Raw genomic sequence first — 26221 nt, 5'->3', positions numbered from 1 at the left:
CTAGTAGGAGCTGGTTCCGCTGGTAGTGTTGTTGCAACTCGATTATCGGAGGATTGTGAAACTTCAGTTCTTTTGATAGAAGCTGGATCATCTGATTTGGAACCTGATGACGTAACTCAAATACCATTTTTGTGGTATTCCCTTATAGGTTCAGAGAAAGATTGGGGATATCGTTCAGTACCACAAAAATATTCACATTTTGCTTACAAGAATGAGGTATGTATAATTGTTTGATATAATTTGTGTATAAATTAATATGATTAAGATGAAAATTTGGAGGGGTCAGCATGTAAAAAATTTTACAGGATGTTGTGACCAACTTTATGCAATATAATAAAAAAAATCTATGGTTTAAAGGGGTAACCTGGGGTATGGGTGACAACCCTTACACATGTATTTGAAGTCATTTGTTTTTTTAGTGTAAACAATATAATTGTATTATGAATTATACAAATTACAATATACATTCACATTCACAAATAGGACTCAGAAACAAGCAACAAGTGCTTATGATAATCTGTGTCCTTGTTAAATTGGATACAATATACACAATAAATCAAAACTCCATGCTCTGCTGCATAATACAAGGAACTGAAAAAGAAAAGGAAAATATAACTAACAATTTGGGGTGTTTTTCAACCTTGCAGTTATTGAAACAGTAATCAAACATTTATGTTGTTTACATTTGGTAATGAGAATGATACAGGGGCATCTAAGAAAAATTAACAAGTTTGATTCCAACACGCATTACATTATTGAATTCATCTTTTTAAAGAATAAAAAAATCAAAAGCAAAAAAGGTAGAAGACTGAGGAGTTTTTGAAATGACTTCTGACATTATTGAGATAAATCGTTACGCAGGTAGGTTAATGTACTTTTTAAAAAAACTGGCACTGAATATCGGTGTTTGCATCGAAATCTAAATCTGACGTCATTTACCAAACTACGCGGAATCTGATTGGCTAGATCGTTCCATCAACGTCAAGGTTGGGCTTGCACATCACGTCATACTTAAGCTTCGTGATCATCAGCTGATCGGGCACCTTGTCATGAGTGTCTTATCACGTAAACACACGTTTCAAAGATGGATATTGCTATTATTTTGAGGTAAGTTTGTTTCAAATTATCATATTCTTTTACTGCCAAAGGCCGTATTATATTTCATTTCATTGATACATCTAGATCGAAATGTACCTTTCTTTAAAAAGGGGTGTTAATTTTCACATTTGGCGTTTTTCTGGCTATTTAAAAAACGGCAATGACGAAAGGCAGTGTTTATAGAAAGTATAATTTTAGGCAAGTAAAAATTACTTTACTAGTGTTAAAATAATGTGGGTGCTTATGAAAAAGTGCTGTCAGACTGACATGCCATGGTCATATTAGATCATATTATTATGGAGGAAAACACTTCCATATATTTTGAGCATAAATCTTCAAATTACTCTTTAAGCATCATGATTATGTCCCATTTTCTCTTAGGTATTTGATTTGTATAATCATTTACATATTACAAATACAAAGAAGGGGGTCAAAGAAAGAAAAAGAGAGCATAGTAAAAAATGTGCATTTTTTAACTGCATCATGGCACAGTGTGTGCAGTCATGCCAATAGCTTGTCTAAATTTAGTAAATTATCATTATAAGTAGGAATTTGATATATAATTATTTAGTATGATGTGACCATTTTTCAAACACAATATTAATTTCATTCATGTTTTAAAATCTCATATTAACATTTTATTTCATCACTTTTTGTGTTCATACATAGAGCATTTGATTTATTGATTTATTGCACTTTAAAAAGATGATATAAACATATTATTATTATATTGATTAACTATCAAAATTGACATGAGTTCTGTCTGTTGTAACTATGATGTCTAGTACAGATTAGGAGGACACTTTTGTTTATCAAAAGACACTTTTCAACTATTTAGAGTGTTATGGGCTTGAAAATTTCCAGTTATGATTGTAAAGTTATCTTCTTCTTTTGTAGAAAGATTATCACTACACATTAGAATGAAATTTCTAATACCCAGAGAAAACATAGTTTCCACAATGCCAAACAAGAGGTCTCCAAAATGTACGCATTGATATTATTATATTGTTTTGTGTGTACATAACTGCCTCCCTCAGTTTCATTCAGTCAGTGCAGATGAAGTAATATGAATAAGCATATTGGTTAATCAGTAATTATGTCTCAGAAAGTATCATTTTTAGTATTATGTAGTTTAAACTATATAATATATATTGTTATTCTAAAGAAACTTTTTGGAAATGTATTTTTAACTAAAAGGTTACATCCAAGTTAACTGTTATGCTATTTTATAGGAAGATAGAATTAAACTTACTATTTTGTATCAGATCATATATGAGGGTCTGGATGGGGGTCCTTCATTTCTGTATTCTTTAATTTCTTAGGTCATTTCTCTCTAATCTTTATACATTTTGCCCATTATTCTCTATTCTTTATATTTTAGCACCTCATTATTCTCTATTCTTATTATAAATTTTTTGGTCCATTATTCTCTATTATGTAAACTCCACACCCTCATATATCAAGTATATTTTATCCAAATATTGTTAACAATTCTATTTTCAGCACTTTGGTGACTTGTAAGCAATGGTATTATACCACACAATGAGAGAAAAAGACTGCACTTCCTTTAATTTAAAAATGCAGCAAAAGGAAATTGTGTATCATATAAAAACTACAGAGATGATTCTGGATCTATGCATAAAAAGAGAAATGATAGAAAATATATATGTGAGAATTAGTTTTTGATATATATCAAAGAAGACTGATTACTGAGCTGCGTATAAGATAATTAATGACATGTTACATGTGAATTAAAGGAAAATTGAGGAATAATGCAATTTTCAGTATGACAACAAATGAATATCAATAAGTTGTACAATAGTGTTTCTGGAACATAGAAGACAGAGAAATAAAAATATTATCAGAGGAAAATACTGTGTACTTGTTTCTTGTGGGGATTTGCATACAAAAGGAAATTGTCAGATAAAACATGTTATAATATTGTGATGATTTAAAATCTGTGAGAAATGAAATGTTTATGACTATTTATGACATGTATTACTAAGATGTCAAAACAGACTGATAGCTTTAAATAACAATGTGTAAAGCTGATTTGTGGCATACAAAAAAGTGAATTTAAAATTAACCAGTTGAAAAACATTGAAGGCAAACAATGTTTAGTATTACAACAAATGGATATCAAACAAGGAACCAACAACTAATTTGATTCTGGAACATGTAAGACAGAGACATTTCAAAGGTTTGAATGTGATTTGGATTTATTGAATGAAAAAAAATAGTGTAGCAGGATTTGATATTTTCATAATAAAGTGTGGGGCATTATTTAGATCAGAAATATATGAAGATTCATCAGACATCTTTATAAAACATTTAAATAGACATTTACTATTTTACCATTTATTTATACTTTATTATGAATTGAAAAATCAAAAGCTTTATTACAAATCATTGTATAGACATTATTTATTTACCCTTGTCTGGCAAGATACATAAACATCATAATACAATGAGTATTATGAAACATGCAAGTTTTTAGTGAAAGTACACATTTATGTACATGTATATAAAGATAAATAAATGTTTTAGAAATTCTCTTTAATATTGTATGCTATTAGTTTTCTTTTATCATCCTTCTTAAATTTTTGGGCTAACTACTAATACTTGATGTACTTTTTTTATTTAGTGTTAGAATTTAAGTAAGTTTTAAACTTGGACAAATGGATTCAGCAGTTAAAGAAATAATTCTTTTAATATTTTCTGGGCTTTACCACTGTCTCTTATTCAGCAGTTACAGGGGATAATGAATGGTACATATTTCTCACAGCAGATTTGATTTCTTGAGGTCAACTTACACATTTTAAGAGAGAAATATCATGTATTATATGACTAATAATGTCTCTGATTTTAATAAACCCTTCATTTGCAGAATGACTGGGTTTTTACAGAGACATATATACACATATGTCTCTGGTTTTTACAAGGAAATTCATTCATAATGTGCACAATATTTATTATTATTGTTTTAAATTTTAAGACTTCACCAGGAAATTGATAATTGAGGACCCTTGAAATAGCTTCTTTTTTTAAGTCAGTAAGAAAGGAATTGATCAACACTTTTTACATAAAGACTTTAATACTTTTTGACATTTTAAACTATAAAACACATCAGAATGGTCTCTCAACAGTATGACACAAATTTAAAACTATGCATAACCCATACAAATCCTTTAAATTGTATATTCAAAAAAGAATGCTCACATTGTGTGTGAAATATTGAAGAACACCCACCCCCTTTTTTTCAAAACGTACTTATTTAAGGGCATGGTATTTTTTAATAATTAACGAATGTTATTGATTGCCATATATGCGTGATTTTCTAAATATGCGTGCATTATATAATCAGAAACAACAGCGCAAGAATGTTTTTATCTTTCATCTATGAAATTCCAGTAAACGCAACTTTGGAATGTTTTACCTCGATTACCTCCCTTCCGCGATCAGTAAAGCGTTTATGCAATGGGCGTCATTTCAGACGGTATATGCGGACAACAAACAAACGAGTAGAACAACTTACCAACGGCAATATTATTTCAAATCCTTTGAGTTGTTTATAGAAGAAATAGTCAGCTTATTGAAAATTGCTGAACGCTTGTATAAATTTTTGGTTAAATTGAAAATAGAGGTATTTTTTATAATAAAATTCATAACAACGGACGTGAATTCCTGGTTTTAATGTTGTTAAAATAAAGGGAAACATTTATCAGTGAGCGATCAGCAGTTTTTATGGAGTAAAAGGTATCTTTTACCATACAGTGAAATTTCATGGCGACATTTTTAGTATGGGAACTTGTTCTACAGGCTAAATCATATGGGAAATTAGTCATATCGTAAAATCACGTGATGACTTAGACACCACGTGTGACAGCAGAAAATATTTTCTTGGTAGACGTATCACCAATGTGTACCACATAAACAAATCTGGAATCAGTTATTTTTCTTTCAAAATAAAAAATAAATAAAAAAGGGGGGATGCCTAGACAATTAATAAAATCCGGCATTAACCTACCTGCGTAACAGATTTGGAAACAAATTGAATTGAAAACAAGTGGATCGTTGAACAATGCAGTTATAAGGTTTTGGTGCTAAGCTATTGGTTGATATAATGTACTTACCTGCATGATCATCTTAACGGATTTAATGACAACGACACATGTGCAGTCTTCTGATTTTTCGTTGCACTATTAAAATTCAGAACAGTTTGTTTATATTTGGCCCTGTACTGTTAAATTTTCAGATATTTTAGATTTCAATGACAACTTGCAATATCATGTGAATATTGCTATATTTCCAAATGTAACCGTAAAAACTGTAAAACCTGTGATATACTAATATCTGATACCTTTTTTCAAAGTAACTTGACCACCAAAAGTTACAATACACATAGTCATGAGAATTTAAATTGTACTGCTTCCAATATTGTGTACGGTATTGCATGTGCTCTTTGTGGACTGATCTATGCCGGGGAAACTCGACAAAGATTCAGTTTTAGAATGAATTACCGTCGGTCTAATAGTAATGACCCTAATAACAACACATTTCTCTATAACATTTTTAATCAACCTGACCATTCTATTGTTTCAATGAAAGTCCGGATTATAGAGAAAATGTATCCTTCAACAAATGAGATCATATTGAGAACACCATATCGGTTACAAAGAGAAGACTTTTGGATTAGAGAGTTGGGAACAGCCATACCCTATGGATGCAATGACAAAATTGATGGTGTAGATATTTTGTCTAGTCCCAGGTGTAGTACTGTCAATACATTACAATTATTTAACACTTCTGCTCAACAATATAGAAGTCATGGTCACAGAAATTATACACAACCTGCTGCCCACACCGTGACAATTGATAGTCTGTTGTCGTCTGTTCAAAAACCTTAAGAATTCACCATATCAGAACTAAATCATACTCCATTCCATTATCTAAACTTTATTTACTATTTCAAGAGGCCAAAAATACTTCCGTCATTGATTCTAATTCTGTTTTGTATAGATTAGTTGCAATAATCATGGACATTGCTAACCATATACCATTCAAACCCGTATCAACTACTTCCAAAAATGAGAAAAACGTATTTTATTAAAGTAGAATTCGCCAATATAGGTTTAGATGCTATCAATATTAGCAATACTTTCCACCAGAAATCTATACAAAAAACTATACCTGATTACTTCAAAAATAAAGCTACACCTGTAATTTTATATACTTACACCAAGCCTATTGCATCCAAGATTAATAATCACAAGAGGGTTTTAGAAGCCTTTAACCTCCAAGATGTGAAATCAAAACATCGGATTGCTCATATGCATCGTCAATATACAATTATAGTCAAACTGGTCATGTTATTACTGGCGACCTTGGCATCGTAACCAATGAACAAATAAGAGAGTTGTTAGCCAAAATATAGAATTCCCCAGTCTTTCAACTGGAAAAAGGACTTCAGGTTACTGATGGATGTAGTTGAAGACTATATGTCAGAAAATGAGTAAAGCGCGAGCCAGATGAACCAGAACTGGACACTTTGTCTGAATGAATTAAAGCTATTCGATCATACATAATAAACAGCATAACTGTTAATCCTACATATTCTTTAACATCATTTACAAAGGATGAACGTTAACAAAATCACAAATATGTTCTTTTTTTTTTGTTTGGTATTAACATCAAAGAAAACGAAGAAAATATACTGTCATTATACTGGATACCAAAACTTCACAAAACTCCTCATAAAGAACGATACATAGCTGGATCATCAAGATGTTCAACTAAACATCTTTCTAAAGTGCTGACTACTATGCTTTCTTCAGTAAAAGATGGCCTTCAAAAATATTGTGATGAATTATATTCAACCAGTGGTGTCAATCAGATGTGGATTCTTAAAAATTCTAAAGATCTTTTGCTAAATCTTAGATCACAATCTCTACAATTTTGCAGCAACATTAAAACTTTTGACTTTTCTACTCTTTACAGTACTATTCCCCATGCTTAATTGAAAGGTCGACTTCACAATCTCAACAGAGTTTTATTTTTTAAAAATGGGAATCGTAGATATAAATTTCTTGTTTTGGGTTACAATAATTCTTATTTTGTGAAGAACCACACTGATCAAATGCATGCTGATTCTATCAGAAAATATACTGAAGATGATATAATGAAAATGCTGGACTTTTTGATCGACAATATATTTATGAGTTTGGAGGATTGATATCTCAACAGACAGTCGGTATTCCAATAGATACTAATTGTGCACATTTACTGGTCGATTTGTTTTTGTACTCGTATGAAGCAGAATTCATTCAGAACCTTCTAAAAGACAAACAGAAAAAGCACCTTTCGAAATTCTTTAATTTTACTTTCAGATATTTTGATGATGTCCTATCACTGAATAACCCATATTTCAGTCAGTACTTACATCTCATATATCCCAGTGAACTTGAAATTAAGGATACCACTGATACTAGAAGAATTGCTTCTACCTTCATCTTTTCCTCAATATTGACACAGATAGACGATTTCACACTAAAACCTATGACAAACGGGACGATTTCAACTTTGCAATGGTCAATTTCCCATTTCTCAGCAGTAACATACCCTCTGCTCCATCGCATCGTGTTTACATATCTCAGTTATACGATATGCTCGTGCATGTTCACATTATATGGACTTCATATACAGGAGTGTGCTCCTTACGCAGAAACTGCTCCAGGACCTACAGAGTTATGTGGAGGAAAGATTAAAAATGACACTCCGTAAATGTTATGAACACCATCACGAATTGGTTGATCTATACGATGTTTCTATGCCTAAACTAACTAACGACATCTTTTACCACGTCTTAGATTGTGGTTTACCATCTACGTCGCCTGGTTTGGTAAGTACCGAACGTGACCTTTTCCCGAATATGACCGTTTTGTCGAGTGTGAATTCGCATTGGTATTAGATGTGTCTCGGTATTTATACATCCAACATTCATGTATTTAGTTATGATGTTTCTTTTGTAAGTCTTGTTAGATATTGTGTTATGTCTTATCGTTTGTGGTTTTAATTCTATTTTTATTTTCTATATGTATGTAAAAGTTAGGATAATTAATCAGCTAGGTTATTTATATGGTTTTTAGTTTAAAGCAACTATATGCACATGAATTATTTGTCTTTACACAGTTTTGATTTAGAAGAAAAACCGACATGGTTAGATAATACAAATAATTACACAATTACTAACACAATTCTATATTAATGATCTTGTAATGGTTAGAAAATACATAATAACACCATTACACACTTAATCACAATTTTATATTCCAGTTTTAGAAATTTACCAGTAACGTCACTTTTTGTGGCGTTAATACATTCGTGCGACTCACAGTTCATAGTTCTAGTGTGGTGTACTGGTGTACTGTCGTAAATTAATGGGAGGTGTCCGTTGTATTTTGTGGTTTTTATGTTGTAATATACTATTATCTTATCTATTTATATATTTCACTGTCCTGAGTGTTCTTGCATTTATTTGTACTGTATTCCTGTCACGTAATGTTGTCATTTTAGCGAAATTTTTAACATTGCCATATAAGCGGGAGGTTTGGCTAGCCATGAAACCAGGTTCAACCCACCATTTTTTTCTTAAAATGACCTGTAACAAGTCAGGAATATAGCAGTTGTTATCAAATAGTCCGTTTCTATGTATGTTGGAGTTTGTTTTTTGTAGCAGTTCAGTGTTTCTGTTGTTCTGTTGTTTTCCTCTTATAGTTGATGTGTTTCCCTCGGTGTTGGTTTGTGACCCGGATTGTTTTCGCTTAGCCGATTTATGACTATTGAACAGCGTTATACTACTGTTGGCTTTATTTATGGTTACCAATGCATATCCCTTTAAACATGTTAAACGGAAAAATAAGCAAATCGACAAAGAATAAAACGCAATAATTCCCAACAGTGCAGCAGACATTAATATCCTAAACGACAAGTCTTCAAAGTCAAGCATACGGTGTTGAAGAGAAAGTCGAATACTACATGTACAAGTTCCGCTTTGTAAATATTATTTCTATTAGTGAATGAAAAAACGATAATTAATTAATTAATTAACAAATTGTATAGAATAAATTCACTTATGTATGTTCAACGTGTCATAGCCAAAATCCGGTCTTCTTTCAATCTATTTTGACGTCAGAATTAATTGCGACTAGGTATGCATTTTTTAATTGAAATTAGCAACACGACGAATTTATATATAGATATGGTCCCTTATCGGAGCAGGTGTATTTTTATCTTCGGTTTTTGGTGTTTTTCATGCGACCGACCCTTTATGTTTATTTGCAGTGTTTTGTCAACTGTTGTCATGTTTAGACATGTTCGTGTATGTTTTGGCGCAAATACAAAGTTTCAATCCTGGTATCTATTATAAGTTTATTCATTAGTTTGTATTTCCTTCTTTCAAAATACACATATTTGAGACAAAACATGTGAAATAAGTAAACATGTTTTCACTGATCTACAATACATAAATTTCCATTTTTATTTTTATGTTTTATTTCCTTGTTCGGTGTCATTTTTGTTTGTTTGTGTTTTTCATCTCATCGTTTATTGTTTTACAGGCACTATATAGCACAATAAATTTCCGCGAAAGAAATTTAAGAAAATGTCTGTACCATCCCAGGAATATGACAGTTGTTTTCCATTCGTTTGATGTGTTTGAGCTTTTGATTTTGTCAATTGTCAAGGGGCTTTTCCGTTTTGAATTTTACTTGCAGTTCGGTATTTTTGTTGTTTTACTTTTTAAAGGCCGCTCTTCTTGTTCCTAACATTGAAATCATCTGGAAATCAATCGTATTTGGAGAAATGTCGACATACATTAATCGAAGAGTAAATGAGACGCAAATACAAATGTAACGTTAATAACCGGTCATTTATACCATGTTTGTGATAGGCACATATGCTTATCCAACAATAATCTCTAACAGACTGTCAAATTATTGGCATATACAACAATACTTAATGTTTTAACAGGAAGTCTCTCTATTAAAATAGATAAGTTACATACCTCAAGGCAAAGTACTTGGAGGATCCTCGTCAATAAATGGACAAAACATTGTGAGAGGCAGTCGTAACAACTATGATCAATGGAAACAAGAAGGAGCAGTCGGATGGGGATATGATGATGTGCTGCCCTACTTCAAAAAGCTTGAAAATGCTACACAAACATCATACAGAGACTCAAGTGGGTTATACCTATCGAGTTATGAGAACAATCTTATTGTGTTATATTTAACGCCAGAACATATTCAAAGTCACTTAAAAGAAAACATACAATTAATAGGAAAACCGTTGAAAAACACATTTTTTTCTACATTGCTGTATGCATATAAGGACAGTGCACACACAGAACCTAATCGGATTGATATCTTTTTATAACTATCCAAACTCTTAATAGATGAGATATTTCAATATTTTCTGTTTTAAAGTTAATGATCAAGTAAACTAGAACAGGAAACTTATGATGTCATTTAAATTGTCATGACGTACACAAAAACAATTACATGAATTACAAGCGTTTTGTAAGTTTTTAAGAATTTTGGTAAACTTAGGAAAGGCTGTATCGATCGCATACAACAACATTTTTCCAAAAAATATTGTTTATAGAGTTTATCTGTTTTAACAACAATCACCATTTACAGATTTTCTTTGTTCTATTTATACTTTTTAAAAATGTTGCCACTTTTTGGTGGAGGTCGTGTTGCGCAGTCTTTAGTTTTCTATGTTGTGTTTTGTGGACAGTTGTTTGTCTTTTTGTCTTTGTCTTGCCATGGCGTTTTCAGTTTGTTTTGGATTATGAGATTGAATGTCCCTTTGGTATATCTTTCACTTCTCTTTTAAACGTTCTTGAAATTAGTGTTTAACAATTCTACTCAACTTCGTAATAGTTTTGTCCTCTCATTTGTTTTGATTAGAGTGCAAAAGACGGTATAACATACTTAATTATGAGTCTGGTACCTTGATGGCCTTTTTTAAAGGAATCTTTGTCTCATAAGGTATGACCAGCTATCAGAAATGCAATATCATAGTTGTGGTTTTTTTCCGTCAATCAAATGTTCATAGAAAGTAAAACATCACTGACACACTTAGGTTGACTACCCTAAATAAACAGGCCGTAGCCATATTAGGCACAATCTTTTTGAATTTTTAGATAGTGCTTTTCAAATTCGAAATATTTTTCATAATTTGATTGGAGGTGGAAGAACGTCTGACGTAAGAAGCTACAACCTTGTTATCTTTGGCGAATTTTTAAATTATGCATATCGCTTGCATGGTTTAATCAATCAAAACATATTTGCACTAATTTGAACATTCTGGACATTAGGATTTTTGTCTCGCCGGAGACGGCGACGGCTGAGGCGTTGGCGTAAACAATTGTAAAATTTTCTGCTGAAGTTAGTTTGATAGGAACTACAGTTACTTGTGATAATTCATTGATATTTAACATAAAGTTGCATTACTATCAGTACAAATTAGTGTGACGACTATTTTGAGGCCTTGCCACCTAGGTCATGGTTCAGCAACTTTGAATTAACTAGCAATTTTCGATGTAAAGTTTTCGGCTTAAGTTAGTTTGATAGGAACTACTTATGATAGATCATTGATATTTAATATGCAGTTGCATAACTACCAGTTCACTTCATTTTGTCGACCATTTCGAGGCCCTGCCCACAAGATCATGATACAGGTACTTTGAATTAATAGGCAATGTCGCTGTCCATCAGATTGTCTTTTTTCAGCATTTTATGCCGAAAGGCAAGACATATCTCTGTGTCAACAGTCTTTTTTTTAATCATCTACAGAAAATTGAGTTTCAATAATATATATAAGTTCAAATGTTTTATAGCTTTACGAGGACTTCATGGACCTATAGTAATAAAAGAGACTACTGGGAGTATTTTACAGTCATTTCACCATACAGCGGCAATGGACATTGGTTTTTCTACAGTAGATTGTAATAGCGACAATCCGATAGGTAGATTAGTATTAAGTATTCAGGGCGATCATATAAAAACTGTAACTTAAACAGTAAGTTACCTACATTCGAATCTAGTTAATCTTTAAAGAATATACACTTCTAAAAAACACCTGAATAAATAGCTGAACTCAAAGCAGAGTGAAAGTGGTTGTGTCAACAGGGTTAGTGCCTCCTGCTATGTATGCGTTATTCGCCATGCAGCAACACATTTAACAGTCCATTACTGTAATAGAGATGTGTTAAGGTCCATCGCATCATGTAGCATTGATATGCGGATAACAATCATAATACTATTTGTAAATATGATATCTTAGGAATTGCATGAATGTGTTCATTACGGTTAATCTGATATTTTAACGGTAAGATTACGGTAAAAACACTTGTAGATATCAAATTATCACAAATTTGAAACATGACGAATCAACATGCAGAATTAGTAGAAACTTAGGTTTTGTTTGCCCAGTGTGGACGACACGTAACTTTGGAAGCTATACATGTATGCAATGAGTACAATTTTGAAATTTATACATTTTTGTATTGTGTGATTTAGGGGTTGTCAATGAACGTCTAGTTCTTTATTTCTTAAAGAGTTAAAAGGTACCAAGACTTACAGATATATATTTAGTATAAATTTCACAACTAATACAGGAATTTCTTGAGTTAAACATTCTAGGTTCTGACGTTGAGTATCAATTAACATGTTTGATGTACTTTGCAGTTTTCCCTTTATTTGTTTTTGTACTTTTATGTTCTTTTTGGTTTAGAATAACCGTGGAACTAGGTTTTATTTAATTTTTTTTTGGGGGGGATACATTTTTTCAAGACCATAATGTTTGGAACTTACTAAATAATTCGAAGTAGTCTTTTAAGAACAGCGATTACAGTCATAGGTCAACATCTGATGAATTAACTGCTCGGTAAAGGTAGCCTAAGCCGATTTGGCACATATTTTGGATTTGATCTGCATTGCTCTTTAACATCGTGTTTGCTTTTCGCGAGGGTATTAGTAGCCAAATAGTCAGCACTTTGTTATTGTAAGATAATTTCAGTTACAATTATTGAAAGGAATAATCAGATCACGGATTTCCTTATTTACTTGAACGATGCGTCAATACTGATATCAAAATGTCCAAAATATGGACACAATAAAAAAGTTGTAATGCTGAAATACCTTTCATGTTTTACCTTGTAGTGACTATTACCATGTATTACATCGGTAGTACTTGTGGCAATTCCTAAAGACCAACACAAATACAAAAAATGTGATTTATATCAGCTCGGATTATCTGTTAAACTAAAAAAAACCAAAAAAACAGCACATACATAATGACATTTTTTCAAATAATGAAAATTCTAAGAGAAATATAATATCTTGCATTAAGATGTTTTTTGGTTTCTGTTTTATTCAACCTTTCCTATATATTGGTATATATTGTCTTTAACTAACACTTATGTTATATTTATCAGGAAATAGTTACATATATACTATTACATTTCATATTTTCTTTTGTTTACTATTAAAAATCTATAACGGAAGAAAAAAAAAATAGTTTTACTGAATGCAATGTATTTTACATCAAATAGGTTTCTGTAAAAGTCAGACAAATGTCAAAGACGGGAAACGTTGCAGTACATCAGCCTGTTACCTTCGGCCAGTTTTAGAAAGACGTAACTTGCAAGTCAGTTTGCGGTCTCATGTCACTAAGGTACATATGTTTTATTATGTTTCACTTTACATTTTCAATGATCATGTTAAATTTTAAATATACAAATATAAACGAAATTTAGATGTGGAAAGTAACAAAGAAGAAACAATAGTTATATTGAAAATAAAGCTATATAGCACATTATTATTTTTTTTTTATTCTAGTCAGAGTATGAAATAAACAGTCATGCCGGTCTGTGAATGGATTGAATTGACATCATATTGCTTTGATTAACTGTTAACCGATTACAAATTAGCTGAAAAATAATTTAGATTACGACTTAAACTGTTTCAAAACGGAGATAACTCATGTTTCCCTTATTGCTCTGTGAATATTGTGTACTAGAACTCTTGATAACTTTTTCATAGGAAAAACGTAGGCTTCATTAAAAAAAAAACAGTCGCATGGAAACGCTATCAGGTAAAAAATTAAGGAAAACGTTTTTTTTTAATTTTGTTCCTGACCTTTTAAGCTATGTTTAAGCAAGTAACCCTGCATAGTTACTCCTGAAAGTAAGATGTCCATGTAGCCATAGTGACTTATTTACACAATTAGAGATGTGATTATTGTTTCAGGCAAAAACATACAAAATTTTCAACGATTTTTAATCGCAAAGCATAACCAAGTGATACATTATAGGTTTACATTGAATATCACTCTATTAATCACTTTGATACGTAATCCGTAGCGCACATATGTGTCCGTTGTCTACACAAGTATTAAAACGACTGTGGCCGGGAAAGCATGACAACCCGCGGTTTCAACATTAATGAGGTTACTTTGAATTTGACGCCTAGCGATAACAAAAAAGGTTAATATTTGTCTACTATGAACATAATTACTGGTAAATTTTACCCAAACAAAAACAAAAACACTAAATAAAACTGACTTATATTAAATGGGAAGGTTTAACCAGCCATTAACTTAAGCCCATACGATACAGCTACAGGGGAGGTAATGACGTCGCTAAAGTAAAATGTTGTATTTCGCGACGTCAAACTGTGACATATTGGGAACGAGATGCATTTTTTATTGATTTTAATCATTAGCTGGAAAACGAGTACTAGGACCCCTTTTTTTATGAAGATAATTAGTACCATTTAAAACAAAAAAATAACCAATGAATTTCCTTAAAATTAAATAAATATATAGCAAAAAATGCTGGTTTTTTTCTAAAATCTTGAAAATTTAATATTTTTTTTTTTAACTTTAGCACAAATTTATAAGTATAGATATGTAAGAAGATATTCAAAATGTTTTCATAAAATTCCGCTCATGGTTATCGTTTGAGCAAAAAAAGTAGGTATATTTGTCCATAGGATAGAAATGTCCAAGAAACTGAAATATGGAGTAAACTTCATACATTTCGACCCCATTTATATCTAAAAGTAGCACACGAAGGTATATTTTAGCACATGTTTAAATTGACTAGGTGAAAAGTACATTTGTGACTTGTATGCACATTTTTACAAACAAATCATCGTTGGATCAAAGCTGTGCCCTTAACCATGTATTTTCATTTAAAATGTCTATTAATCATAAATATTCAAATTTAATTTCAAAACCCAGCGGGCAACTTTTCTGCTTGATAATAATAAATGCTAAAATAACATAACAAAAATACCGAACTCCAAGGCAAATTACAAAAAGAGGAATTTTATAAAATCTGACAAAATCAAACACTATCAATCAACGGAACAAGTGAAAAAAACAACTGCCATATTCATGACTTGGTACAGCCATTGACTGAACAAAAAATAGTGGGATGAAAACATATCTGTATTCTATATTGTATAGGTTTTAATAAGGAGTAGCAAAGCTGTTGGTGTTGAATTTGTTAAAGATGGCAAGAGACGACGGATATTTGCAAAACATGAAGTAATTCTTTCAGCTGGAGTCATAGGTTCTGCTCAGATTTTAATGCTCTCAGGAATCGGTCCTCGCAAACATCTTCAACAAATGAAGGTAACGTAATTAATTATTTTCACGTTATACATTTAGGTTTCCGTATCAGGTATAAAATACTGTTATGTCAAAATGACAACCGTTCTGTAGCTGCCAATACATATATTGATTACAAAACAAAGATGTCTTTACAAGTTTCATGAACAAGTTGATTTTTTATAATGATTTTGCAGTTTTACAAATTTGTTAGTTTAATGGCTTGAAAAACAATTCTTAGTTGAAAACGATTAACTGAAGTGAATAAATACTTATTTATATACGTAAACTAATTCAGTTAAAAAAAGACATTAACAATGAATCCTTCTGATGTTTTCCCAACATTCATCCGTTTCACTCCAAATTTAGTTGAATTCAAACAAGACTTAATCGAGGTAAGCAGCTAAACTGCTTACTTATGTTCAGATAACATTTCACTTTAAGTTAGTATGCACATATATATTGCTGTCTACATGAGTTCTGATTATTTGTATCGTGTTCGTGTAGTATCATTGATGCCTTCTCTACACATTCATTGAATTTTAGCTAGTTGGTTATGATTTTTATTATATTCTTATTATATTCACTGTTCCGAAAAAAAATTGGCAAAGAGTATTTGAGTAACATAAGACACGTTCTTATTCAAACAAAAAGTGAAAAGAATTGAAATGTTCCATATATCAAAACTAGTTATAAAAGTAATATTGAGCTATAAAAAGTGGTATAAAGTACTGCATATACATATATTGGCGATAGTAGTTTATCGATTTGAAAATTTCATAAATCGATTAAAAATACAGATCAAGACGCACACCACCTGTTTTGGTCCTCATACCTATCAACGTTAAATTTTTCACTACACAATATGTTCTGCAAGCGGGATCAATATACCTGTATTTATACATCAGACCGTACTGCCCTGGTTACCGGAATTTTGGATACATCAAACCAGTCACTTTATATCTGAAAAACAGACTAGATATGCCCTCCATTTAGAGAATTCATTCATACATTTTTGTATTATTCAAAATTATTAGTAAATTGTGTGTTCTGCAAGGATCACCAGTCCGTTACCTTTCATCTGATACCTTAATTACTAAAATATATGCTACATAGATTTACCCTTTATGCAAAGGAACTATTTTCTTTTAAATATGTACTACTTTCCAGTATGTTCTTTTTTAACCGGGCTCGATTAGGTGGTGTTACATCTTACAAAGTTTATCCAAATTATTTTTGCAAACAATTCCGCTCAAGGCGGTGTTAGGGGCCGTCTTACATTTACAGTGAGGTAAGAGTTTATTTGCTCCGTGTTGAAGGCCTCACTCTGACTTTGAGATGAAGAACAGCAATAAAAGCGATTTTCTTTTGCTTTTTGTGTGTGTTTTTTTTTTTTTTGCTGTTCATGAACTGATTTTGTGTCATGAATGAATACCCCATATCCTTTGTTTTTCTATCAATGTAACGAACAAAGCCGAGGGCATTCACTTCAAATAAGGAGAAAGCCGCAAGCGTCGATATGATGGAAGTGTCGCCTGCTATGCATGAGGATATGTAATAATGTAAGCAACGATTTTATCAAAAACAGTGGGTTTGGTGTCTTGCTCAGAATATATCTAATATGTGATATATCTTCTTTTATAGATACCATTAAAAGTTGATCTGCCTGTTGGACAGAATTTGTATGATCACTTGACATTCCTTGTTCAATATAATATTACTGCACCGTTAAATACTAATAATAAAAATGCGGCTGAACCAGATAGAATTCTAGACTATATTTTCAACAGAGAAGGTAAGTAGTGCAACTTAACATTCAATGAATCTTTTGGTTCAAATGTCTCATAATTACGTTTTGTTCGTATAGTTATAGATGCCACGTAAAATGTACTCTACGATTATCTTAACAAATCACGTCTATTCAAAGTAGACGTAAGAATCTATAAAGTGTTAAAACAAAACAAAAAAAAACGATATTTGATACGCGCGTTTTGTGTACACGTGACTCTTGACTGTGCTCAATTAACAAAGTTTCAATGGGCCAAATTCAAAAGAAAACATTGTATACCTTAGAGATTGTTGCCATTCACCTAATTATGATGACACAAAATGCGCTATGTAAAATTTGTAAAAACAAACAAGAATGTTTTACTTAACATACTTAATTACGGATATCATTGAATCCGAAAAATTACCTGACAACGCATAGCAAAAAAAAAAAATTAAAAAGACAAAATCTAAGAAATCAGCAATTTATAAATTTGTTATTATTGATTAATTTGTATTTACAGGAATTTATTCAAGAAACGAAGCCGAAGGGGTAATTCTACAAAATGTCAACCCACTAGATACAAGAGGTCCACAAATTGAACTGCTGTTGACTAACCTTGCTTATGAAGAGGGTTTTGTTTTAGACCCAAACCTTGCATTTAAAAAAGAGGTATAAAAAAATCCGTTTCAGTTTAAATTTAGTATCTTTGCTAATATTTTTTCTTGAGCATTATCTGCTTTCACATACAATAATTTTTCTCCCTCTTATCTTTATACTGAGGAGAGAAATGGTAGAATACACAATCGATACATATAATGACAGTCTAAACTATGGAACCTCATGAGAGGTTTTTGCTCTCTGTTGAAGGCTTCACTGTGACTTCGAGATAAATAAACAGCATTAAAACCGTTTTTCCTCTGATTTTGTGTGTGTTTTTTGCTGTGCGTGTACTGATTTTGTGTCATGGATGGATACCCAATATCCATTGTTTTTTTTATAATGGAAGTTTTGCCATGGCGTGTCCATTTTTACTCTGACTCATAAGTTTTGGTATTATTCGCATCTTTTGTCCCATGTTTTTAACTTATTTCAAGTCTCATTAGGGGATTTTAGTTGGTTGCAACTGCATACAATGTTTGGGTATTATAAGTTTGAAACCGAATTATATTTGGTAAACTGTAACGTTATCAGAATGATGTTGTTCCATACTATATGAAAATCACCTCTGGAGTGGCAGTTTAGTGCTGGAGACTTAACTTTAACTTTAAACCGATCCTACATTTTAGACAAATCTGACATTTCTAGTATTAAGTATATAAGGTAAATGTTAGATATGTCTTCGATATCAGTGATTATTTGTGAACGACATATTTTAACCAGGACATGGTTATTACTATGCTGATGTAATCTCAAATAGAAAACAGTGCAAATCATGTTAAACCTATACTGTATATTTACAGTAAACTAACAATTTTGCTATGAATATAAAATACTTATTACAAAGTGGTGATAAAATAAGTCAATTACGGGATTCATTGCGCTTTAGAGAGCAACTGATGTGATTAACTAGATATATTTCTTGTTTGTTGAAACCATAATTACTTAAATATACTATATTTTTTAATAAGTACCATTTTAAGTCTTTATAATCAATAAATTTATAGAAATTGTTTTGATCACTGTAGGGGTGTTTCAACATAGCTTTGTCATGTGTATACGAAGAAAGTATACTAACATACATTTTGTAATTGGTGATTGGATTTTTTTTTAATTTGATTGCGTTAAGAAAGATTTTGGATAGGCACATGCCGTAACTTATAACACATTTAATAGTTGTTTTTTTTTTAAACACATGCTGTATATTTCTAATACTTATATTACATTTCAGATTGTAAAAGAGCATTTAAAACGTATTGATCCAAATAGTTTCATAGTAGTTATGTTTTTATTGCAACCAAGAAGTAAAGGTCATTTGCGGCTTTCGAGCAAATCGCCGTTTACTTATCCTTTAATAGATCCACGATATCTTTCTCACCCAGAGGATATTGAAGACTTTGTTAGAGGTACAATTAATGATATAAAACTAATGTTTGAGTTCAAGTATCTTTCTAAGCTTTTCGTGAACTGCAATATAATACTAACGTAGCTTCCATGTTCACGTAAGGCAGATGATATTTTTTCTGTGTTTGAACAAATCAGTTTTACAAATTGATAGTAAATGTAAAAAATGGTTTTCTGCAGTGCCTGCGGCAATTTACGCAGTTTTATTAGCGAAATATGCAAATACATTTTGTAATAGATTTGAGCAAAGGACTTGGCGTATATATATATATTTTAATGAAAAAATCTTATAATGAGGATATGTTTGCATTTTTTTTTTAATTTTGAACTAAACTCAAAAGTGCGAAGCCCTTAGACAACTCTGCACAATAAAATTGAATAATAAAATTATTGGTATCTGACAAACAAGTCTTCTTTTATTATCTCATCTAAGGGTCTAACACATTTTCTTTACTTAACCTTATCCTTTGTTTAGAAACTAATTCAATGTGGGTGCCTTGCTCTTTGTGCTATTCTAGATGAAACTTTAAAAACATTTTTTTTTGCTTTTATATTTGGATCCCGCACGAAATTCCTAGATATTTTATTCAGTTATAATGCAATAAATGCATTCTTTGAACCTATTTGTGTGAACTTATTTACATCAGAGTTCCTTTTCTTTTTGTTCATTGTTATATCAGGAATACTAAAATACAAGAAAAAAGCAACGACACAAAAACAATAGCACAAATATAGCGACCGAAACACAAAAAAAAAAAAAAAAAAAAAGAATGAATCTTACTTAACAGCTATAAATAAAACTGATTTAACAAAATACAAATACTAAGAAAAACACATATAGTTTAAGATGTAATAAAGTTTTTATTTCTTTAATAACATCTAAAATTTCCATTAGAACATGCTATTAAATGAGAATGAAATAGATCAATTGGCAACACTAATCATGATATTGCAGCAAATCAATACTCTTATCGGAATAAGAAATTCCCATAAACAAATAAAAAAATACACTGAATGATGCACACATACAATGGCACATCTATTTGAAAGGACAGTGTCCCGTCTGAGAATATTAATCAGAATATTTTGTCGAAATGTTTTTAGTAATTTTTAATATTTCATAATTTTGTTTACTTGTGTGATAAGGTTGTCAAAAATACTAACGTGTTGTATACTGTTCTGCTTTAAGTGCAAGTTTGGCCAGGGTTTCGTTTTCGACGTCATCTACTCTCAGAATACGCTCATGGCCATTGTTTTGTCCTAATAATTGAGTGCTTGCATGTCATTGTCTATGGATTCTCAGCATTTTGATTCCTCCTTGTAAAATAGTCTTTGTTTGACACTCTTAATTGTTAACTCACAATCATTAGAGGAAATGCTCAAAATAATCTTGGATTTTCAAATTTTTTTTTAAAGTCTGACTCGTATAGTTTCAGAACGTACAACATTAAGTGAAAACTGAAAATTGGATACAATTGTTTTCGAAACCCACTTAACATTTTATCTTTTACTTGGTACATGTATATTTATGAGACAACTACAAAAATTATTGTATAAATATGAATAAAAGACATTATCTGCGTAAAATATATAACATTTGTATCATTTGTATCAATATGTTCAGTAAGACAGGAGATAATTAGGAGATACATCGTAATTATGTTTATTCAAATGTTGTCGAATTGTCGAATGGTATTTATTTTTCTTTTGTTGTTCCCGAAAAAACAACAATTGTCTTCCTAATAAAAATGTACTTCATTCCTTTTGTCCAAAAAAGAGGTACTATGACCAATATTTTGTTTTAAATTTCTCTTTCCAAAATATGTATAACACCCAACATATCCAAATAAGCATATTTTCAAAATTAAAAACTAAGTGAAATGTAAGAAAAACAATATATTGATACTACAATCCCAATATAAATAGGTAATTTTATAAAAAAAATATATCAATCGTAATGGTACTGAAAAAGTCTGAATATAATTTCAGGCATTCGATTGATGCGTTCGTTAGAAAAAACTGAAGCATGGAAATCTATCAATGCCACTTTGGTAAGGCAAGATGTACTCGGACATTGTAGTGAAGAAATCTATGATTCTGATAATTACTGGAGGTGTATTGGACGACATTTCCTAAGAACTGGATATCACTTTATAGGTACATGTAGGATGGGATCAGTTGATGACCCGTCAGTTGTAGTAGATTCAAGATTGAGGTATGGCGATAATATATGAGGTATTTCATTTCACAAAAAAATGTTGCTCTCATACTTTTAGATTGTTACGTCTGCCTTTTTAATATTGCTGTTCATAACATTTTGATATTTGAAAAAAACAAAACTTCAAATACTGCACCAAAATGGTCTTCTTTTGAAATATTGTCATATATTTATATAAATAAGTCAATGCATTACCCAAACATCAGTTTGTTATAAGATGTCATAGACAAAGATATAAAGGTTTTACCCTATCATTCCGGATAACACATTTAGTCATATAAGATTTTATAAAAACAAAATTGTGTGAAATGGTAATTTTACGTCACATATAACAATTTGATAAAGCACAATATCACAAACAAAATTATAACTACCATTTATATTCCTAAATGTTCAGATTAAATCATCCTATTTATAAAGGATTGGATATTTCACTATTTTAGAAATTGCAAGAGGATAACAAAAGTTCAGATAATTCCTCCTCTTTACATTCTTCTGGTTTAATGAATTATTTAGAGATGCAAAAATAATTAATATAAAGGATTCGAAGTATACAATATTCGTGTAAAAAATTCGCAAGGGATTCCGAGGAACCCTGTGTCTCGCCTGCGATTGCTGCTGTTAAAGTGTAATGTTGACTTAAAAAGTGAGTCCATTTATCAAAATACAGAATTTAAAAAAAAATCAATCTTTTTCTTTAGATGCTATTTCTTGGTCTTTAAGGTTAGCTTCTGTCCAGTTTCATAAAAATCGACGAAGGTTTACAAATTGATCATGTCAAAACAATTCAATCCCAGGGTGTCCGTAAATGTTAACAAAAACGTGGTCCGTCTATCTGAAAAATACTAAAAATGAAAACAAATATACTTGAAGTGTAACAAACTTTAACCCCTAGGCTGTATCTACTTGTTAACTATATAAAAAAAACTAAGTCCATCTATCAGTGAAATTCGGAAAAACGAAATTAAATGTTTTCTAAATTTTACTCTGGATATATTCGTTTGCTCATAAACAAGCTTCTGTCCAAATTTCATAAAATTACATGAAGGTTTGACAAAAAAAAATGTTGATGACTGAAACACTTTATCCTCGGACTAAACCTGAGAGTAAACTGTACAAAAAAATTAAGTCCATTAATTAGTAAAACACGGAAAAATGAAAATAAATATTTTCAAAATTGTGCTCTGGATACTATATTTTTGAGATGCTCAAGCTTCTGTCCAAATTTCATAAAATTCCATGTAGGGTTAATGTTGACGCTGCCGACGCCGACGACTGAATCTAGGATCGCTATGTCTCGCTTTCACGAAATAAGTTCGCAGGCTCGACAAAAAAAAACGTTATAAAATTCATGCGTCCGAAACGCTTTTCTGGATTTACCTTCATCAGGAACGCTCAAAGCAGAATATTTGAAATCCAATGATGTATAAGAACCTAAACAGTTGAAACTCGCTGCTTTAGTTATGTTGTCAATCCATTCATTAGTATACAACTTATCACACAATTGCATTACAGGGTTATTGGTATCGATAAACTAAGAGTGGTTGATGCATCCGTTATGAGATATCTTCCTTCAGGTCATACAAACGCAGCAGCTATGATGATTGGAGAGAAAGCTGCAGGCATGATCAAACGAGATAAAACTCCTAGATATAAAATCTAGACCTATGATGACTAATTCAAACATTTTATCGATTGATTTGTGGAAATCATTTGCTGACTTGATAAAAAGATGCTTTAATTGAATAGAATTGGGCAATTTTAATTGAAGATATTTTTTCTGAACTTTCCATATGTGAAGGTGATCTTGTGTATACAATAAATTTAACTATAAAAATTATATGTGTTTTCTTGATGGCGGACAGATTTTTATATCACAAGTATAAATAATGTCTTCATGTTAAGTAGATGTGTATTGTTGTCAGGATTGTTTTCTTCAACATGATGAAACCATTGGAATCATCAAAATTGTCCATAGCACTTTTCATGCATCACAAAAAAGCGTTAGAAAATATTGCATACTATAAAGTGTTTTTCGTTTTTGTTTCCTTCCTTGCTTTCTTTGTAATAGATAAGTTCTATTTTATACTTCATTCAGTCTTCAAAAAAAGCTTTTACTGAATTATGCATGTACATTCACATTTGTCTGCATCACACAGTAGTCAAGTCGCTTCCAGTACACCCGTTATACCAAGTATAGTTAATTTCCCAAACAATCCGACCAAGTATTGTGAACTCCCAAAACAATCCTACCAAGTATGGTCAACTTCACAAACAATCCTACCAAGTATGGTCAACTTCACAAACAATCCTACCAAGTATAGTCTTCACAGACAATCATACCAAGTATAGTGAACTTCAAATACAATCCTACCAAGTATGGTCAACTTCACAAACAATCCTACTAAGTATAGTCTTCACAGACAATCATACCAAGTATAGTGAACTTCAAATACAATCCTACCAAGCATGGTCAACTTCACAAACAATCCTACTAAGTATAGTCTTCACAGACAATCATACCAAGTATAGTGAACTTAAAATACAATCCTACCAAGCATGGTCAACTTCACAAACCATCCTAAAAAATATAGTGAACTTCACAAACAATCCTACCAAGTATAGTAAACTTCATAAACAATCCGACAAAGTATGGTCAACTTCACAAATAATCCTAACAAGTATGGTCAAATTTACAAACAATCCTACCAAGTAAAGTGAACTTCACAAACAATCCTACCAAGTATGATCAACCTCACAAGCAATCCTACCAAGTATAGTGAACTTCATAAAAAATCCTACCAAGTATGGTCAACTTCAAAAACAATCCTACCAAGTATGATCAACTTCACAAACCATCCTACCAAGTATGGTCAAATTCACAAACAATGCTACCAAGTATGGTCAACTTCACAAACAATCCTATCAAGTATGGTCAACTTCACAAACAATCCTACCAAGTATGGTCAGCTTCACAAACAATCCTACTAAGTATAATCAACTTCACAAACAATCCTACCTAGTATAGTCTTCACAAACAATCCTACCTAGTATGGTCAACTTCACAAACAATCCTACCAAGTATGGTCAACTTCACAAACAATCCTACTTAGTATGGTCAACTTCACAAACAATCCAAACAAGTATGGTCAACTTCACAAATAATCCTAACAAGTATGGTCAAATTTACAAACAATCCTACCAAGTAAAGTGAACTTCACAAACAATCCTACCAAGTATGCTCAACTTCACAAACAATCCTACCTAGTAAAGTCTTCACAAACAATCCTACCTAGTATGGTCAACTTCACAAACACTCCTACCAAGTATGGTCAACTTCACAAACAATTCTACCAAGTATGGTCAACTTCTCAAACATTCCTACCAAGTATGGTCAAATTCACAAACAATCCTACCAAGTATAGTGAACTTCAGAAACAATCCTACCAAGTATAGTCAACTTCACAAACGATCCTACCAAGTATGGTCAACTTTACAAACAATCCTACCAAGTATGGTCAACTTCACAAACAATCCTACCAAGTATGGTCAACTTCATAAACAATCCTACCAAGTATAGTGAACTTCACAAATAATTCGACCAACTATGATCAACTTCACAAACAATCCTACCAAGTTTAGTCAACTTCACAAACGATCCTACCAAGTATGGTCAACTTTACAAACAATCCTACCAAGTATGGTCAACTTCATAAACAACCCTACCCAGTATGGTTAACTTCATAAACAATATTACCAAGTATGGTAAACTTCACAAACAATCCTACCAAGTATAGTGAACTTCACAATCAATCCTACAAAGTATGGTTAACTTCACGAACAATTCTACCAAGTATGATCAACGTCACAAACAATCCTACTAAGTATAGTCTTCACAAACAATCCTACCTAGTACGGTCAACTTAACAATCAATCTTACCAAGTATGGTCAACTTCGCAAACAATCTTACCTAGTACGGGCAACTTAACAATCAATCTTACCAAGTATGGTCAACTTCATAAACAATCCTACCAAGTATGGTCAACTTCACAAACAATCCTACCAAGTATGGTCAACTTCACAAACAATCCTACCAAGTATGGCAGGGGCGTAGCCCCTTTGTTAATGGAGTGGAATCACGAACCGAAGGGCGAGGGGTCTGGGGGCCGCCATAGGCCCCCCAGTGGCTCCAAGGCAAAGCCCTGGTTGGCCAGGGGGGCAAAGCCCCCTCCCTCCCTGACGCTCAGCATATATAGCGTTTTAAAACAGTTACAACCATATTAAAATTTGTACATTTTTGTTGTGTTTTTATTTGTCAATTATTTGATTAACTTCGAAATGTTCGAGTCGAATGAAGACTTTTAAAACATGTTTTTTTTTTGTGTTTCTTGTA

At 31.7% G+C, this 26221-nt stretch overlaps 1 protein-coding gene and 3 long non-coding RNA genes across 8 annotated transcripts in view; all 4 read left to right on the top strand.

Annotated features, from left to right (window-relative positions):
* LOC127706394 (sulfotransferase 1B1-like) overlaps window positions 1-26221 on the top strand; it is a 262668-nt gene that overhangs the window by 212540 nt on the left and 23907 nt on the right. The window lies entirely within an intron of this gene.
* Window positions 44-12105, top strand: LOC127706400 (uncharacterized). The gene is made up of 3 exons (XR_007984448.1): window positions 44-216; window positions 10147-10336; window positions 11999-12105. It is a non-coding gene; the product is annotated as an uncharacterized LOC127706400 (long non-coding RNA).
* On the top strand, window positions 1026-2637 carry LOC127706398 (uncharacterized). Its single transcript, XR_007984446.1, has 3 exons — window positions 1026-1107; window positions 1996-2082; window positions 2602-2637. It is a non-coding gene; the product is annotated as an uncharacterized LOC127706398 (long non-coding RNA).
* On the top strand, window positions 18074-23396 carry LOC127706399 (uncharacterized). Its single transcript, XR_007984447.1, has 4 exons — window positions 18074-18217; window positions 19437-19611; window positions 21599-21824; window positions 23343-23396. It is a non-coding gene; the product is annotated as an uncharacterized LOC127706399 (long non-coding RNA).

Source organism: Mytilus californianus, unplaced genomic scaffold (genome assembly GCF_021869535.1).
Source record: "Mytilus californianus isolate M0D057914Y unplaced genomic scaffold, xbMytCali1.0.p SCAF_6, whole genome shotgun sequence".
Taxonomy (NCBI): Eukaryota; Metazoa; Mollusca; class Bivalvia; order Mytilida; family Mytilidae; genus Mytilus; species Mytilus californianus.
This window is presented reverse-complemented; position numbering and strand designations above follow the sequence as displayed.